Source organism: Euleptes europaea, chromosome 9 (assembly GCF_029931775.1).
Source record: "Euleptes europaea isolate rEulEur1 chromosome 9, rEulEur1.hap1, whole genome shotgun sequence".
Lineage (NCBI taxonomy): Eukaryota > Metazoa > Chordata > Lepidosauria > Squamata > Sphaerodactylidae > Euleptes > Euleptes europaea.
In genome coordinates, this window is record NC_079320.1 from 39,505,974 (window position 1) to 39,512,310 (window position 6,337).

Consider the following 6,337-nt stretch of genomic DNA (forward strand, 5'->3'; position numbering starts at 1 on the left):
GTGTCTCCTCCCACACTATCCAGCCCACCAGTTAAGATTGGCCTCTCAAGCCCTGCTCTCTGTGCTCCTCCCTTCAGAGGTGAGGTTGGTGGTGACTGGAGACAGCTTTTTCTGTGGTGGCACCTCACCTTTGGAATGTCCTCCCTCCTGACACTTGCCTGGCACCTACTTTATTTTCTTTTAGGGGCCAGGCTAAAATATATCTTTTTACCCAAGCTTTTAATTAGGGGTTTATCAGCTTTTTAATGGTCTGCTATGTTTTATAGTTTTATGCTGCTTGTGTTTTTTAATGGCTTGTGTTTTTATAGTGGTTTTTAATCGTAAACTGCCTCAAGCAGAACTTTGAAGAGGCAGCATAGAAGTATTCAAAATAAATAAAGAATACTAACATTATGTACTCATTCAAATTCTTTTTGTGATACCCTCCCTTTCTCAAGACTGATCTGAAAAACATGCTTCATAATTTGAGAAATGTGGTTACATGAACCCAGTATGAAGAGCCTTCCATTTTGACTAGGAACATGCAATCTGTTGAGTTGTTTTCAGCTATATCCTATAAGTGCAAGGGTAACAAAACAGACAAAGAATAGACAATTAGATGTGTTTCATTAAGTGTACATGCTCTGGGGACTTCCACAGCTCTGAAAACAATAAAAGTTGTGATGAGAATAAAGACAGTGGACGCCAGATGCTGAAGTGGGATCATTAGGGAGGAAAAAATTACCAGTAAGCAAGGCCTGAATTGGTTTAAACTGAAAGCACCTGTTATTATATTAGCTGGGCATTTCATGGAATAATTAGCCTCAGCCACGATAATTATTTTATCAAAAGCTGACCTTCTTTGTTAAGCAATTAAACCCTTCACAAGGTTTATAAAGTTTAAACAAATTTTACATCAGTCTATGACAAGAATGCCCTGACCTAGATAGCCCAAGCTAGACTGATCTGGTCTGATCTCAGAAGCTGAGCAGGGTCAGGCCTGGGCAGTATTTGGATGGGAGACCACCAAGGAATGCCGGGGTCCTGAGGCAGAGGCAGGCAATGGCAAACCACCACAGAACATTTCTTGCCTTGAACACTCTACAGGGTCGCCATAAGTCAGCTGTGACTTGATGGCAAAAAAAGAAAAGAAAAAAAGACAAGTCCAGAAAGAGAAAACTGCTTATTTATGGTTAGGAAACATCAATATGGTTTGCATCCAAGAGTCAGTTCATTATCAGTATCATAAATGGGACTCTGGAAAACAACCGTTTACACACTTATCTAATAAAGCAAACATAAGAAATTACCACCAACCAGTAATGGTGCAACTCAAGCCAATATGCTTGGAAAAAGAAATTCGAGGCATTGCATTTTCTTTAAGATGTACTTAATTGCACTGGCCTTGCCTATTGGGGAAAAAATGTATTATGCATTCCTTGTATGTCTTGTCTAATGGAGTATCTCTTGTTAGTAGCATGGCTTTCTCTGTCAACCTTACAGTCTGTGACTTAGTGCCCTCTTCTGTTTGATACATGCCACTGCAAAAGAAAGCTGAGTGAGCCACAAAAAACTTCCTCTATGAAGTTCAAACTTCTTTGCCTCTGTTCTTACCCCCCTATACCAGAAGCCTTCCCTGGTTCCTCGACTCTGCTAATACCACTGCCTGCTTCTTTCTCCACACTTGCTTTATCTGCCTGGAGTGTCCTTTGGAACTCACCTAAGCTTATTTCTCTGACCTCCAATTTCATCCTGTTCTTTTATGAGCTTGTACTGCTGGCTGGAAATGAAGGATGACAGCTCTGGGTTGTGAAATTCCTGCGGATGAAGAATGTGGGTTTTTGGGAGGGGAGGTGTCCTCAGCAGGGTATATTGCTATAGCCCACCCTTCAAAGCTGCAATTTTCTCCAGGGGTTCTGATCTTTGTCATCTGGTGATCAGTTGTAAATCTGAGAAATCTCCAGTCCCGACCTGGAGTTTGGCAACCTTAGCTGGAACAACTTTGACCATGGAAAGATACAGATCTTTCTCCTCTTCCCTTGTGTTGTCCTGAACTCAAGGGGCATACAAAATCTTGACAAGTTAGAATCATAGAATCATAGAGTTGGAAGGGACCAACAGGGCCATCAAGTTCAACCCCCTGCACGATGCAGGAAATTCACAACTACCTCCCCCCTCCACACCCCTAGTGACCAGAAGATGGCCAAGATGCCCTCCCTCTCATCATCTGCCTAAGGTCACAGAATCAGCATTGCTGACAGATGGCCATCTAACCTCTTCTTAAAAACCTCCAGGGAAGGAGAGCTTATCACCTCCTGAGGAAGCCTGTTCCACTGAGGAACTGCTCTGTTAGAAAATTCTTCCTAGTGTCTAGATGGAAACTCTTTTGATTTAATTTCAACCCGTTGGTTCTGATCCGACCTTCTTGAGCAACAGAAAACAACTTGGCACCCTCCTCTATATGACAGCCCTTCAAGTACTTGAACATGGTTATCATATCCCCTCTCAGTCTTCTCTTCAGGCTAAACATACCCAGCTCCTTCAACGTTTCCTCATAGGACTCGGTCTCCAGACCCCTCACCATCTTTGTTGCCTTAGTAATATGCAAGTATAATGAGGTATATGGAGGTATCAATAATGTAGGAAAGTCTGAGTCAGCTGTCTTCTGCTCTACCTATGGCTTTGGCCCACTAAAAGGGATCCAGATGGTTTATTGGTTAGAATGTTGGACTAAGGCGTAGAGAGCCAGGTTCAAATCTCTACTCTGTCATGGAAGCTCATTGGGTAATCTTGGGCCAGTCACTCTCAGCCTAAGCTACCTCACAGGGTTGTGAGGATAAAAATGGAATTGGTTACAAAGAGCTGCAGCATTGCAGAGGTATGTGGGAAATCTTCATATCCAGAAGTATGATGCTGCCTAATGACTGTTCAGCATTGTTGGCTTGAAGGTTGACATTTAGAACTTTTACATCCATTACATGCACCTTCTGAAGCCTTCAGAGGTTGAGCAGTACCAGGTTTTTCACTCACAGATGGTGTGTGTGGACTCTGTTGTGCTTGTCAGGCTGGTACTCCTTCTGGTATTTCTTCTTGAGAAGACAGAATTTCATTATTCAGGACATCATCTGGAGTTCCTGGACACAAAGGACATTTGTACATTAGGGTGTTCACTAATCAATGAACAATTTCCTAATATGCCTTTAGTTAAGGGCCAAGGCTAAGTGTGGGATTGATTTTTACCCTGCCTTTCAATCCCATGGAGACCCAAAGAGGCCTGCATTTTTCTCTTCTCTATTTCATCCTCATAGCAACCTTGTGAGATAGGTTAGGCTGAGAGTGTGTTATTGGTTTCCATGGCAGAGTGGGGATTCAAACCTGGGTCTCTCAGACTGTAGTACTCTAAACCTGGGGTCCCCAACCTTTTTTCAATGTGCGGGCACCTTTAAAATTCTGACGAAGTGTGGTGGGCACAGCCACAAAATGGCTGCCACAAGAGGCAGAACCAGCCACAAAATTGCTGCTACAGCTTACCTTTACCAGACAGTAAAGATCCTTCTGCTGTGGTGGCAGCTGCTGCCAAAGCAATGTTTTTAAAAGTCTGCTTAGCCAATCAAACCTCCAGTAGCCAATCAGAAGCCTTGCTGGGTAAAATTCCACCTGGCCCCATCTACTTAAAAAACCTCAGTGGGCACCAGGAAAGGTGTCAGTGGACTCCATGGCTAGGGTTGCCAACCTCCAGCAACTAGGTGGAGATCTCCTTCTATTACAACTGATCTCCAGCCAGTAGACATCAGTTCACCTGGAGAAAATGGCCACTTTGGCAATTGGACTGTATGGCATTGAAGTCCCTCCCCTCCCCAAACCCTGCCCTCCTCAGGCTCCACCCCAAAAACCTCCTGCCAGTGGCAAAGAGGGACCTGGCAATACTAACCATGGCACCCACAGGCACCAAGTTTGGAACTACTGACCTAAACATTGCACCATGCTGGCCCTTGCAAGATAGCAACTGGGCTATGCATGAAAGTTAAATACTTGTGTGAATAATTCCTAATATGCCTTTAGCTAAAGCTAAATATGAGATTCATTTTGCAAAAGAACTACAAACATAAAGTTCTATCTTATTTCTTGGAAGTTTCACAGTTCCTTCTGTGACTCTACCAGAGGTGTTCTTGATGGGGCACTGTAAACCTATTGCAAACCAATGAGATCAGATTGTGTAATATCAACCTGGCCTATATCCACTATTAACAGAAGGAAAACATGCTACCTGTACAGGCCCGCGTTCTTGCATGCCTACCTTCCTACAGCTTAGAATTTAATCTTCTCCAAATTTGATCAGTTTCACCTTAAATGTTACTGGGTGTTTCTTTCTTTATTGGTTCTTTGTTGGAAATTAAGCTGAACAAAATAATCTCACAAAGAATTGACCTGCAAGATCAAAGCCAATTCCCGTGCAAGAATACATATTCTGATTAAGAAACTTTGCAAGAGGATAAATGCAAGTCAATATTAGGTCATACAAACAGAACAAAATAAATATACTATTTTCAGCTGTAACTTGTAGAACATGGTACATATTACGTCCTCCAGTTTTGCTCTTTAATTGGATAATTAATGCTATTTAATTGGATGAGTTTCCATAACCTGGTTTTCAGACAACAATTCTGAGGAAGAATGACGAAGAGGATGAACCTGCATTCCCCAAGGCTAAAAAAAAAAAAGGAATCCACTGCCTGTGTCGTGAAAGGATTCAACATCTTACAAAATTGAAGGACTAGCCTTTGAAGCAGGTTCAGGTCATTTGTGGCAGAACTTCAATCTTCAGCTTCACCAACTGCCCCTCACTTCCCTGTTAACCCATCTCAAAAGGCACACCCTGTGGCCATAAATTGTGATGCCTGCTTTAGGCAAGGACAGACTTTACTTATATTATGATAGTAGGAACCAAATTGTTTTGTCAGCAGATGCATGGAAGGAACCAGATTGAGAAACACCAGCACAGAATGGGACTCTAGTGTAGCAGCTGTTCTGTTCTCCTCTGGCCTAAGCACGTGCTGTATCTGGGTCCTGTCAAAGCAGATGTGCCTTGGGAGCTCCCATTTTTGGAGTTCCCAGCAATTTTTGAACATTTTCAGGAACATGGGGCCCCGTCTTGGATTGGGACCATGACACAGAAGAGGGAGAGGAGGCTTAAGCAGTACAATATGTGGTTAGACCTCAGTCCTCTGTAGCAGCAGCATCTTTCTATAAATATTGTAGCAGCAAATTTAGGCAGGGCTTGGACAGTCTGCAGGTCTCTTCTACTTCTTAGTAGCTCGAGAGCCAGGGAAAAAGAGATCTAGAAGAATCTGCATGTACCCTCCTGACTTTGCATGATTTTTTAATGCAGGTTACAAAAGTCCAGTGTCAAAGCATAGCTTGTGCATAGCCTGCATTGGGGAAAAATCATGCTAATGCTTTGTGGAGTCCCTATGGTGCAAAAAGTATAGATTTTAGTCATGAGTCCTTATGGATCCTCATTATTTTTACAGTGGCACACCCCAAACCCACCTTCAACTCTACCCTGGTGTCTTTATCCATATAAAAGTCACAGATCAAGATCTTTGTAGTTCTCCCATAACAGAAAAGCCTGAATATAAGAAACTGATTTTCAGTATTTTTACATGAAGATGCCCAAAATGTACCAATAAATCACAATTTTCATTGATGTCCATGGGCTGTAACCATAAAAATCACATGTGAATGGTGGTGAAAAACAAAGAGCTCAGACATAGATATTCATTATTCTTACAAAGGGACACAAAGCACTAGTGTAAATTGCAGGTCACAGTTGGGCAGATCAGCTATACCACATAAAGAATTCATTGTTGCATAATGCTGCTATGGTGTGAAAACAGATTTAAGGTACAGATCCTCATGGCTCCTCATGGTTCTTACAGATAGGACACAAAATCCCACTGTTTAATCAAAGCTATCATTCATTTGCACAGACTGCAGTGTAAAAATCATATTCCCACTGTTTCGTGATCTTGCTGTAGTTCAAAAACATGGATCCAAGCTAGGGATCTTCACAGATAATCATGATTTTTGCATGGAGATATTCCAACTACACCGTCAAATCAAAGCTCACATAAAAGCATATGATTTGCAACACAAAAATAATACACCCACTATTCCATGGACCTGAGGCAATTTAATTCTAAAAGGAAATCACGTACACAAACCCAGCATGAAATAGCATTTACTGAAGTGTTTGTGACAAGTCTGTTCCTTTGTGTGTGTGTGTGTGTGTGCAGTCAAGTCACAGCTAACTTATGGCAACCTTGTAGTGCAGGGGTGGGGAACCTTTTTCCTGCCA